Raw genomic sequence first — 14,102 nt, forward strand, 5'->3', positions numbered from 1 at the left:
GTGTCAAGGCATTCAGATTGTACATATTCTTCCTGAATATTTTTATTGTAGCAGGAAGAATGGGGATTGTTTAACTTACCTTTAACCTAAGGTACATTAGATTGTGTATAAAATTCATCAAAAGAGTAAAGTTGGAATACGGGCTCTTACTTCAACTGTTTACTATAACGAGAGAAATTAGAGTACAATATTATAAGAGACAGATGAAGACTAGGTGGGAGATAGACTAAGAGAATAATTTCACATGGTGATGAAAGACCTGCACCCAAACAAGGCACCTGGAGTAGACATTCCCTCACATTTGTGGAGATCCTTCAGACAGCCAAGTCGAACTATTCCATGTGGTATGCAAGATAAGAGACAAGTGAAAAACATTCACGATTCAGAAGGAAGTAATAATTCCTATTCCAAGAAAACCAGGCACTGAAAGTTGGAAATATTACAGAACTATCAGTGTGGCAAGTCATGGTTGTAGTTTGACACAAATTAAGTAAGGTATAGTGGACGAACTGGTAGGTGCCAACTGACCTCAGGAAACATTACTTTGGTATCTGGGAAAAAGTAGCAACACATGAGGCTCCCCCTGCGGGTTCAGGGGTTAGAATAGGCCCGCGGTATTCCTGCCTGTCGTAAGAGGCGACTAAAAGGAGTCTCACATGTTTTGGCCTTATGTGATGGTCCCCTCTCGGGTTTGACCTCCATCTTTCTAAATTATTCCGAAGAGCGAGCCAATTGGGGAAGGGCGCCTTACGTGGTGCATTGTATCCGTCGTGCAATTAGACCTTTAGCCGGCTTTCACGTCGTTGCCATGGTGTCCCGCTCGTTTTCGATCTTTAGGGCGGGGATACGTCCCTGGGTGCGATTACCACGCTGCCCTCTGCAGTGTTTCTTTTAACTGCGGCGACGACCTTGGACAGTTTTGCACCTAAGATCCAGCACGGTAGCCAGTCCGTTGTGGTGGGGCCGCCATGTACCCTCTTGGTTGTAGCCCCCTGACAACACAGGGATCGCTCTACTGATGCCTGCGCCGTTAACTCCCCACGTATGCCAAGGAGTAGATGCCTATCCTCCTGGGGTATCAGGACTCCCGGCAACGGCCATCCTGCCAGGTGGCCTTTGCTGTGGCTGGGTGGCGCCCGTGGGGAGGGCCCTTGGCCGGAGTAGGTGGCATCAGGGCGGATGACCCGCAATGAAGCGTGGTACATCATCTCTCGCTGGCGGCCAGCCGCCAGCAGTCTCTAAGCGTTCTCGGGCTCAATTTAATGCTCAGAAGTACGATCCGAAAACGTTCCCCTCCCTGGCCACGCCGTGGGAAGAGCGTAAGTCCCAGGATGGAGGTAACAGTTATTCGCCCCGATTCTTAGTTTGCACGAGAGCTGATGGGGAGTCTTTTCTCTCCACAAAGCCTCAGTTCTTCGTCGAGCATTTAGAGGACAAGTTTGGGGAGGTGGAGGGCTTGTCTAAAATGCGCTCTGGCTCAGTACTGATACAAACGGCATCCTCCGCCCAGTCACGCAGGTTACTTGCTTGTGACAAGTTGGGGGATGTTAACGTTACTATTACTCCACATAAGAGTTTAAATATGGTCCAGGGTGTTATTTTCCATAGGGACCTCCTTTTGCAGTCTGATGACGAGCTGCGCGCCAACTTAGAACGTAGAGGTGTTCATTTCGTCCGGCGCGTTCATCGGGGTCCGAGGGACAATCAGGTTGCTACCGGTGCCTTCATCTTGGCCTTCGAGGGTGATACGTTACCGGAAAAGGTCAAGGTGATGGTCTACCGATGTGACGTCAAGCCCTATATCCCTCCCCCGATGCGGTGCTTCAAGTGCTGGAAGTTCGGCCATATGTCTTCCCGCTGCACTTCCAGCCTCACATGTCGAGATTGCGGACGCCCATCTCATCCCGATACTCCATGTGCCCCGCCTCCCATCTGCGTCAACTGCGGGGAGCACCATTCACCTTGCTCGCCAGACTGCAGAATATTCCAGAAAGAGCGCAAAATCATGGAATATAAGACCCTGGACCGACTGACTTATACTGAGGCCAAACGGAAATACGACCGATTACATCCAGTGAGAATGACAACTTCCTACGCCGCTGTTACAACACCTGTGCTAGCCCCATCAGTTTCGCGCCTTTCGGCCGGATCGACGAGTGGTACAACTCCTCCTGCCCCCTTGCCAGTGGGGGGCTCTACCCACCCGATTGCTCCTGTGCCACCTACCTCAGGAGCAACACCATCCCCCCCATCGGGGACGTCGGTCCCCGCTTCTACGCCGGAGAAGTGTCCAACTTCTTCGGCTTCTCACGCTCGCAAGGGGTCCCTTGGGTCCCTCCCTTCCCAGGTTTCCACCGGCGGGAAGGCTGACGATAGACAGTGGCGTAAGTGCCCACAATCTGCAGGTCGAAGGGCTTCCCGATCCTCCTCAGTCCCGGAGACTGAATCGGTGAAGCCCTCCCAGCCAGTTAAACCCAAGGAGCAGCGTGAGAAATCAAAGAAGAGCAGCTCTAAGCCCAAGGAACGCGCGGTGGTAGCCACCCCATCGCAACCTTCTAGCTCTGCGTCTGAGGACGCGGTGGAGATTCTGGCGTCCGCTGAGGACCTCGATCTCGCCGGTCCCTCAGACGCCGTGAATAGCAATAGCACTAGCACGGGTGCTCAATCGGAGGCAGCAGGTGACCCAGCGGCGTAATCTGCCGTCCCAGTCCCGGCACGCCTTTCTCAGCCATGGACAAAACCATCCTCCAGTGGAACTGCAGCGGTTTCTTCCACCATCTAGCTGAGCTCCGCCAACTTATCAGCCTTCACCCTTTCCTCTGCATTGCTCTGCAGGAAACTTGGTTTCCAGCAATGCGCACCCCCGCCCTCCGTGGCTATCGGGGTTATTCTAAGAACCGAGCAGCTTATGAAAGGGTGTCTGGTGGCGTCTGCATCTATGTCCTTAACTCACTTCACAGCGAGTCTGTCCCTCTCCAAACAGCTTTAGAGGCTGTCGCTGTTCGGGTGTGGACGCCACAGGCTCTTACCGTCTGCAGTCTTTACCTTCCACCGGATGGTGATGTCGCGCAGCATGTCCTGGCTGCGCTGATAGCCCAATTGCCGCCACCTTTTTTATTACTGGGCGACTTTAACGCCCATAACCCTCTGTGGGGTGGGTCAGTGGCAACAGGTCGAGGCGCCACCGTTGAGCATTTATTGTCGCAGCTCGATCTCTCGATTTTGAATGATGGTGCCTCCACACACTTCAGTGTGGCGCATGGCACCTACTCCGCCATTGACCTTTCAATCTGTAGCCCTAGCCTCTTACCATCTGTCCACTGGAGTGTGCATGACGACCTGTGTGGTAGTGACCACTTTCCGATTTTTCTGTCACTACCACAGTGTCACTCTTCTGGGCGCCCTAGCAGATGGGGTATGAATAAGGCTGACTGGGACTTGTTCTCCTCCACTGCCGCTATTGAGCCTCTCTCAACTGATGCCATTGATGTGGTGGTTACATCGGTCACCGCCGGCATCGTCACTGCCGCCGAGTCTGCCATTCCCCGTTCTTCTGGGTCCCCTCGGCGGAGGGCTGTGCCTTGGTGGTCGCCTGAGATCGCTGAAGCGATTAAGGATCGCCGGCGGGCACTCCAGCGTCACAAGCGACATCCCTCCATGGACCACCTTATCGCCTTTAAACGGCTGCGTGCGCGGGCCCGCCTCCTTATCCGCCAAGGCAAGAAGGAGTGCTGGGAGCGGTATGTGTCCACCATTGGACTCCATGTCACTCCATCGCAGGTCTGGGCCAAGATTCGACGGGTCTTCGGCTATCGGACCCCTGCCAGCGTCCCTGCGCTCTCACTGAATGGAGCAGTTTGTACTGACTCCGACGTCATTGCAAACCGCTTAGCAGAGCATTTTGCTATGAGTTCCGCTTCTGCGAATTACCCCCAGGCCTTCCGCTCCATTAAAGAGCGGATGGAACGTCGGAGCCTTTCTTTTCGCACCAACGCTTGTGAACCCTACAACGCTCCATTCAGTGAGTGGGAATTTCAGAGTGCCCTTGCCGCTTGCCCTGATACCGCTCCCGGGCCAGATCGCATCCACTGTCAGATGCTGAAACACCTTTCAGTGGACTGCAAGCGACGCCTCCTCGACCTTTACAACCGTCTCTGGGTCGAGGGTGAGTTTCCATCGCAATGGCGGGAAAGTATTGTCATCCCCATTTTGAAACCTGGAAAGAACCCTCTGGAGGTGGACAGCTACCGCCCCATTAGCCTCACCAACGTTCTTTGTAAGCTTCTCGAACGGATGGTGAGCCGGCGCTTAAATTGGGTACTGGAGTCTCGGGGCCTTCTGGCTCCGTCTCAGGGTGGGTTCCGGAAAGGTCGCTCCGCCGCCGACAATCTGGTGAGCCTGGAGTCGGCCATCCGTACTGCCTTTGCCCGCCGTCAGCACCTGGTCGCTGTCTTTTTCGACATGCGGAAGGCGTACGATACGACATGGCGTCATCACATCCTTTCTACGCTTCATGGATGGGGTCTTCGGGGCCCTCTGCCGATCTTTATCCGCAATTTCCTGTCGTATCGTACCTTCCGCGTGCAAGTCGCAGCCTCCTATAGTTCCACCCACGTCCAGGAGAACGGTGTGCCACAGGGTTCTGTTTTAAGTGTCTGTCTGTTTTTAATAGCCATTAACGGGCTCGCTGCGGCCGTGGGAAATTCTGTCTCTGCTTCCCTGTATGCTGACGACTTCTGCCTTTATTACAGCTCTACTGGCATTGCAGCTGTTGAACGTCAGCTACAGGGCGCTATCCGTACGGCGCAGTCTTGGGCTGTAGCGCATGGGTTTCAGTTTTCGGCAGCCAAGACCCGCGTTATGCATTTCTGCCGGCGCCGAACAGTCCATCCTGAGCCGTGGCTTTATCTTGCTGACGAACTCCTTGCTGTGGTGGAGACCCACAGGTTTTTGGGGGTGGTTTTCGATGCCCGGTTGACTTGGCTGCCTCATATCCGGCAGCTTAAACAGACGTGTTGGCGGCATCTCAACGCTGTGAGATGCTTGAGCCACACCCGCTGGGGCGCCGACCGCTCTACCCTGTTGCGGCTCTACCAGGCGTTAATCCAGTCCCGTCTGGATTATGGGAGCCTGGCTTATGGCTCAGCATCCCCATCTGCGTTACGGGTGCTGGACCCAATTCTCCACAGCGGGATACGCCTTGCCACTGGTGCTTTCCGCACCAGCCCTGTGGACAGTGTGCTAGTGGAGGCAGGTGTACCCCCACTGCGGTTCCGGCGCCAACGTTTGCTGGCCGCTTATGCTGCCCATGTTCTAAGCTTGCCCGGGCATCCAAATTATCGTGTCCTGTTCCCGCAGTCAGTCGTCCATCTGCCAGACCGTCGGCCCCGGTCGGGTTGTCCGATCGCCGTACGCGTCAAGGAGCTTCTCTGTGGGCTTGGGTTTTTCCCTGTTCCACCTCCTTTCCGGGCGCCTCTGCGTACACCCACGTGGTGTGTTCCTCGCCCTTGCCTTCGGCTCGACTTGGCACAGGGCTCGAAGGACTCGGTCCCTCCAGAGGCCTTCCGCCGCCGCTTTTATTCCATCCTGGCCACGTATCAGGGCTCTGGAATTGTTTACACCGACGGTTCGATGGTTGCTGGTCGTGTCGGGTATGCGCTAACTCTAGGGGACCATTCCGAACAACGGTCCTTGGCGGCTGGCTGCAGCGTTTACACTGCTGAGCTAGTCGCCATCTTTAGAGCCCTAGAGTATATCCGCTCCTGCTCAGGTGAGTCCTTCGTTATCTGTAGCGATTCCCTGAGCGGTTTACGAGCTCTCGACCAGTGTTTTCCTCGTTCTCGTCTGGTGATGGCTATCCATGAGTCCCTGCATACTCTTGCGCGTTGCGGCCGCTCTGTGGTCTTTGTGTGGACCCCCGGTCATGTCGGTATCCCGGGCAATGAACATGTTGACCGCCTGGCGAAAGAGGCCACGAATAAACCATCTCTGGATGTTGGCCTCCCAGAGGCTGATTTGCGGGCAGTCCTCCGCCGAAAAGTTTTTGCGCTTTGGGACGCTGAATGGCGCGTTCGGATTACACCCAATAAACTCCGTGCCATTAAGGAGACGACGACTGTGTGGCGGTCCTCCATGCGAGCCAACCGCAGGGACTCAGTCGTCCTTTGTCGGCTCCGCATTGGCCACTCCCGGCTAACACACAGTTATTTACTGCGCCAGGAGGACCCTCCTGTATGTCGCTGCGGGGCGGCTTTGACGGTGGCCCACATTCTGTTGGCCTGCCCCCTTTTAGCTGTGGTCAGGCAGACATTTGCGCTGCCTGATACGCTCCCTGCCGTTTTATCCGATGACCCTGTTATGGCTGCCTTAGTTTTACGTTTCATTCGGGCAGGGAGTTTTTATTCTTTCCTCTGAGTGTTTCTGTTTTATTTTATTTTTTCTTTTGATTCTGGCCTTTGGCCTATGATTTTACACTGATCTTTTAATGTGTTTCTAAGTGGTTGGCTTTTCCTTTTTTATTTCTATGGTCGGCCAACCACTGTCACACTCTGTGTGGTTTTAGTTCGTTTTGTCTTGTCCTTGTCTCCGTTTCTTTTGTTCTGTATCGTCTGTGTCTATTCTGTTCCTCGTTTTTATTCTCTGTGGATGTTCTTTGTCTTTGGAAAAAGGGACCGATGACCGTAGCAGTCTGGTCCCTTTCATCCCCCAAACCAACCAAACACATGAGGCAGTATTGGTCCTACGAAAAATCTTACAAGAGGATATAGAGAAAGCTTTTGACACTGTTGGCTGGACTATACACTAGGAAATTCTGAAGGTAGCAAGGATAAAATACAAAGACTAAAATTTGCACGCTGATGTAACAGTAATGTGTAAAGACATGAAAAGTGTGCAGTTCTTGGGAAGGGAGTGAGACCGGGAGTGAAGTATTGTAGAAGGTGAAACCACGACTTGCAGGCGTATGTTTAAAGGGGTGTTGTTCCTGTTGCAGAGGAATTAATTTAGTGTACAATCCTTACTGTGATCTGTATTACCAATGTTTTGAGGGGAATGGAAATATTAAAGTAATGGTATACAAATTCAACAAAGGTTTTTAACTAATCAGTATCATCTTCAAGCTCTGATTCAACATGCATTTAAAATGCTTGGCTGTATATCATGGCACTGTCTGTAGCTCTTGCCAGTTCATTACACACAATTCGAAGATTCAACAGTGGAACGAAAGACCTGACATAAAAGTAGCGTTCATTGAGTGATTGGATATGACAATTGTTCTATCCTGACAATATTTTACATATAAATTATAGCCATACGAGTTGCTTATCAATTGAATTGGGTGTACACAGGTATGATTAACATAATAAACCCATAATAAATATCACTGGTATCTTTAAGTTCTCATCTTAGCAACTGAAATGGCTACACATCTATGCTGATAACTGAAGCCATGTTTAACATCCTCAGATGTATTTTACTACATTAGATTCAGTTCTCATTCTATAGACCCAAAAATGAGATGGGTTTCTTGGATATGGAATATGTCAAAGAACAACATAAAAAACAAAGACCATCTGAATATAACGCTTCCCTGATCACATGTCAGGATACTTTAAAGGTATGTGAATACATAACAGATAAACTGGGACTGCCAACGTTTACAGAATTAATACACTCAGAATGAAACCGTTATGCACTTTTAACAAATTTATCACACACACAACACCTAATCTTAACTGTTGTAAAACCAAATCTAAGACATTTTTACTTAAGCTGGTCTAACAGTCCCTGTTAAGATATTCATTTATAGAAGAGCCGCCTGCCTAAAAATCTTTCAAACTCTGTTTAAACTGTGCTGTTTCTGAAACAAACTTTTTAATGGTAGCTGGCAATTTATTGAAAATGTGTGTTCCCGTAAACTGGACTCCTCTTTGGACCAAGGTAAGCAATTTTAGGTCTTATTGTTGCTAGTATTTTACTATGTGCTGAGCTATTGTCTGGAAATAAACATGTTATTTGGAACCAATTTCTTTAAGGGATAAATATACTGAAGCATTGGTTAGAATATCCACTTCCTTACTCAGATTTGTACATGATTATATGGAATTTACAACACAATTGAGTCTTATTACATACTTCTGCAGTCTAAAAACTTTTGCTCGGTTTGACGAGGTACTTCAAAATACGAAAGCAAATGAAGTAAGCAAGTTTTTTTTTTCTATCTCCTACATCTGACATCATTCCCATTGCAAATACAAACTTGTTTAGGTGCTTCAGCAATTTTGTGGCACACACCCTTCCTAACTGAATTTATTACTGAGTTGTAACCCGAGAAATTTAACACTGTCAACTGCTTCTATCTGCATGTCTTCGTACATTATACACATCCTGGAAACAAATTTCTTACAGGTTCTTATCTGCATATAGTGGGTCTTTCCAAAGTTTAATGACAGTAAATTACTTCTAAACCATTTATTGTCAGTGAAAATTTGATTAGTAGCAATTTCTAAATCTGTACTTGACTTGCTATTTGTTGCAATGTTTGTGTCATGTGCCAACAAAACAAACTTAGCATCTGGCAATTTAACAGATGAGGTCATTACTGTAGACAGGAATAAACAACAGATTCAGGATGGAATCTTGAGGTGCACCACATGTAATTACTTCCCAATCAGACGAAGACTATTTGCTTACTCTGCATGTATTTGCAGTGACACCCTTGTTTCCTTTTAGTTAGGTCAGACTCTAACCATTTTGCAGCACTGCCAGTGACATCACAATATTCTAATTCTCTTGAGAGAAAGCTGTGATTCATAGTCAAGGGCTTTTGACAGGTCACAGAGAATGCCAGTAGCCTCTAACTTGTTTTCTTATGAATTATTCCCACAGTATGTGCAAATACCCTTCTCTATATCAGTAAGCATAAGGAACCCAAACTGTGACTTGGATGATATACTGTTTGCAGTCGGATGCTTAAGAAGATGCTTAGACACAAACTTTTCAAATATTTTTGAAGACGCCAGCAAAAGTGAAAATGATCAATAATTTGATAGTATCTCTTTAATGCTCTTCTTGTACAGAGGCTTAACTTAGGCATATTTTAGACAGTCTGGAAATGTTCCACTGATAAGAGATTGATTACACAAATAATATGAGGTACAACTCAACTCACATGAATACACTTTGAAAAACTTCACTAGAATACTTTAAGGATTTTATGATGGATGCTGCTACTTAGGGAGAAGTGAGTGTCATTTCCAGTTTACTGGTTATTTGTAGGGAGTGGTCTCAGATGTTCAATTGCACTGTTAACTGAACCTGATAACTTGAAGCTGTCAGTAACAGATACAAAGTACTGTACCTATTTAAGAAGTTTGCAACACTACATGCATTTGTTACCAATGTCTCATTTACTTTAATTTGAAGTGTTACTGGAATTTTCAAAATTCAGAACCTGTATGTATCACAGCATCAACAACAAGTTTAAATAACACATGGCTTTATCTCAATAGGAAGTCAGACTGCTACTTAATTTACAGATGGCAGCAGAAATGATTTTCTTTCACTGTTACCTGTAAGGCAAACAGTAGCCTGTCTTCCTAATCACAGTTAATGTAACATAGCTGTTACTGTAGTCTCTTTAAATTTGGTCATCTTATCAGACTGTAGTGTATAAAATTATCTTATTATTCACAGAATACCAGATGCATTAGCATTAGTAAAACAAGTGTTTTCTGGAGACGATTTCTTAATCAAAACTGTGTAGCACAATAAATACCTTACATCTCTCGGTATTTGAACATCTGAATCAAATCTACAGTTACTCTGCATTATGTGGTGCAAAATGTAGATGTATGCTCTCACAGTAAGAATGGTTACAAGAATGCTTTATGGAAAGCTTCATAGCGTTCTGTTTGTAAATTTTTAGTAAAATTTTCCAAAACTGAAGTCACAGCCATATGAGAAGAAAGTCCACATGACCTGGATTCATATACAAAATGAAATATTTCATTCAGCTATGAAGTGTGCATAGTTAAATTGCCAGGAAAGTGGAAATAATGTGAAAGGTTTAAGACAACACTCTTTGTAACACAGCCTGTCATTTATTCTTTCTTGCTGAGTGAGCTATGCACCCCATAGCAAATTGCCTTGTTTCTTATGCAGTGAAGTTACTTACCCATTCTTCTTAAATCATATATAGTTTGTGTGACACTGCATGGCACAACACACAAGTATTCTTACTAATTTAACTGTGGTATAATGAACACAGGAAGTAGTTTTTTAAAGAATTTTGTTGCCCTTGGAGGTTTCTTTCATGATCCTTTAATGCCGCTTTTGCATGATCAAAATTCATTTGTATGATCATAGAAACTATTATTAATATAAAAGATTAGCTGTCCTATGTATAGCCAAACAACTACCCCTTAAATGTATAACAAAGCCTGCTTCTTCTGAAAAGTTGTTTTCACAATTAACTGAGAAGACGGCAAAAGGCATTAACTTCCTGTGAGGCAAAATTTAGAAAACATATCTATTTTTTTAACACAGGTAACAGCTCTTGGTAAACCAATATTTCATTATGACTGCACTGGAATCTTACGTATCCCAGGAAGTGACAATTTATAGCCTTATCACGACACTATTCTTGACAGTTTGTTTTTTCCCCCAGTATGAGCTGCGTACTCGATAACAAAAGCTATTTCTCGTAAGCAATGGCAATGTTTAGTTTCTCTCAATGGTTATACATGATGGTTTATGGAATGTGTAACGGAAATACTGCATTTATTATTTAGGTGTATAACATTTTATGCTACCTATTTGGCCCTCGACAGAATAAGCAGATCAATCACAGCATGGTCAAGAAACAGGTAAAATCCGATAAGCTGAGAATCCGTACGATTTATTTACTTCTACGTAATTTATAAATACATTTCCATTTCTCCGCTACTGTGTACGTGCGATAACAGCCACATTTCTTTCACATTACGGTCACATATCAGCGGATCACACTCGTTTCAGGACGATTCAGCAGACACGCACCGACGTTTTAACATACACTCCAGTGTGGTCCGAAAACTTTCACCTAACTCGACTCGACCACGGATCTCGATACTCGACAAGTGTGCAGCGCGTTGCGTATACGTAATTTTGACGTCACTTCCGACTGTTTTTGGACCACAATGATGTGTCTGTTAGGCTTCCCTGTAAATCCACGAGGCATTATACGTAGCTATTTCAACTGGCACCGATATCTCATTGGTTGGCGGTAAGAGCCAATGAGACGTAGCTGCTTGTAGGTAGATCTTTGAACGCTTCGTATGATTTTCGCGGGACCTCTGTCACCATATGAATGCTGATTGTGTCTGTTAGGCTTCCCATTTCGAATGACTGATCGGAAGTAATATGTTTTCAGTCCGCGCGAATTTGGATATTACAGCTGCTTCGTAAGTTTGAAAGATAATTGCATAGCGTTGGTTTGTGATTGTGTATTTTGTTGGGTTGTACGTGTTTTGTAAGAGAGGCTCGTGATACGTAATTGCAGTCAAGAGGGAATGAGCTAACGCCTTTTAAGTGTATTGTTGGGTAAATAGCTCCGGTTTTTAGTTTGGGAACAAGTGAAGGATTAGGGGTTTTTGGATATGTATGCCTATTAACGCGTTTGAACCAAAAACTTCGTATTGGACCGCAGTATGAATATACGGATATTTGCTAGAATGTAAATATAACTGCGGAAAGCGCCCTATATTAAAGACTGGGTCACGACACATTCTTTGCAGTCTCATGTGTAAATTAAACCAGTTTTATTAGGATTCCTTGAAAACTTTAGAATTTGTGCATACGGTGTATATTTGAATGCAAATAAACGATACTAAACGAGAACCTGCGGTGTTCACGTGTGGAATGACAGATACTCAAATGAAACATGGTGACAAAAATAATATTGCAATTTTAAAACCCCACAGAAAGTAAAATGCTTTTAGTAACTCCACTGCATTATTTGAGTATTATAATTATGCACAACACTGGTAGATTATTCTAAATTCGTTTTATACTGGTAATGTTTTGGTGATCATATTTGATCTAAAATTTTACATATTCAAGGACGTGGGGGACAATGATATTAATCACATTACAGCTTCAGCCCTTCGTTTCTGATTTCAGTGATCATCAGCTTGAAAACGTTCCATCCGATTTGTTTCAACTGTCAATAAAATTCACTTATTTTATCAAAAATTTTAATTTTGCGTGGAAAAATTGTTTTGTGTGTGTAGACTGTAGCGACTTGTTAGGTGTCACTTAATACCTTGGATTCTATTTGCTCCAGTCGGAAATCTCAGCAAAATATGCGAACTGTCTGTTGAAATGCACCACAGCTAAACGTCAGTTCACTTGCCGTTTTTGTACAGTGCTATGTACACAATTAACGTGCAATTCTAGCCAGTTTAATTTTGCATTTCTGCCAAACTTACGAGCAAAACACGATGTAGAACGAAAACGAGTTGCTAAGTCGAAATGAGTTTATTAAATGCCGAAATTCAGATATCCTTGATATGCAAACTGCCCAATAACATCTCCCGGTGGCATATACACACAAATAACAACTCAAAATTCCACAGAAGACGCTTCACAAATAATACGTAAACCACTTATAGTACAATAAAAAGAGTCTTTTATTTAGTTGCATTAGACGAATCACATCCCAAGAACCTTAAAATGACTTACTGGTGCCATAAACATACCTTAGGATCATACAGTAAGTTAAACCCTGTGTGTGAAATTCCTTGGCATTTAGCTAGATAGCAAAATTAGTCAAAACAGATTAAATAACAAAGCTCAGATCACTGTTTTTGTACCTACCTAATTTCTGACTGTTCACTTGAAGACAGAGTGCTGGCTTATTTACATAGTTTCAGCCACTTTTACCCTAAACAGTTATCCTTTAACGCAGTGCAGCTACAAAAACGAATTAAGTATTCGTTCAGTTATTTACTACATTGTGTAGATCCCATCAAGAACCAACTTTGTGGATGCTGGAGTGAGACATTGTGTACATTAACAGAAGATAAGCAAATAATAGAAAAATATCTATGACATATTAACAATAAATTAGTGCAAACAGTGAAAATCCAGGTTGAAATGTAACAATATTGTGAAAAGGATAGTTCTTAATCACTATACACCAGAGGTTCCAAGTCACAGATAGGCACAACAAAAAGAAAACAAGCTTTTGGCCAACAAAGCCTTTGTCAAAAAAAGACACATGAACACAACCACAGTCCCTCACAGCTGAAGCCAGTAGTCTGACTTCAGCTGTCAGAGACAAAGTCCTTGTTGGCCAGAAGCTCATTTTGGGACAGTCTTTTTGTTGTGCTTATCTGTAACTCAACATCTCCGCTATATGGTGAGTTGTAACTAACCTTTTCACAATACTGTTACAATAAATTAGTGCCATTAACACTTAACTACTGAATGGAAAACTGTGCCCAGTAGCTGAGAAAAGCACCGATCACGCAGGGTAGCAGAATGATCCACCAAACTACTGTTCAGTAGCCTTGACACCCTTTTGTTGTAGAATCTTGGAACATATTGTGAGCTCAAATGTAATGAGAGATCTCAAACAGAATGACACACTCCATGCCAACCAGCATGAACTCCAAAAACATCATACTTGTGAAACCCAGCTCACACTTTCCTTACATGACGTCCTGAAAGCCATAGATCGAGGCAGTCAGGGAGATGCAGTATTTTTTTATTTACAGAAAGTATTTCACTGAATACAACACCTGTGCGTATTATCAGAACTATGATTTTGTGGAATATTGAGAGAAATTTGTGAATGGGTAGTGGATTTCTTTACCTTGGATGGAGAGTCCTTGATGCAGAAGTAATTTCAGATGAGCTCCAGGGAAGTGTGTGGGGATCTTTGCTGTTGATCTTGTGTATTAATGATCTTGCAGACAATATTAATAGCAACCTCAGAGTCTTTTCAGATGATGCTGTTACCTATAATGAAGTACTGTCTGAAAATAATTAAATACAAATATTCAGTCATATCTTGATAAGGTTTCAAAGTGATGCAAAGATTAGCAACTTGCTTGAAGTCT

The 14,102-nt window shown here is 44.9% G+C and overlaps 2 protein-coding genes across 3 annotated transcripts in view; both read right to left on the reverse strand.

Annotated features, from left to right (window-relative positions):
- Window positions 1-14,102, reverse strand: part of LOC126109576 (uncharacterized) — a 558,983-nt gene that overhangs the window by 100,396 nt on the left and 444,485 nt on the right. The gene's annotated exons all lie outside the window — the stretch shown is intronic.
- Window positions 1-14,102, reverse strand: part of LOC126109579 (coiled-coil domain-containing protein 144A-like) — a 343,757-nt gene that overhangs the window by 100,306 nt on the left and 229,349 nt on the right. The window lies entirely within an intron of this gene.

Source organism: Schistocerca cancellata, chromosome 12 (genome assembly GCF_023864275.1).
Source record: "Schistocerca cancellata isolate TAMUIC-IGC-003103 chromosome 12, iqSchCanc2.1, whole genome shotgun sequence".
In the NCBI taxonomy this organism is placed as follows: domain Eukaryota; kingdom Metazoa; phylum Arthropoda; class Insecta; order Orthoptera; family Acrididae; genus Schistocerca; species Schistocerca cancellata.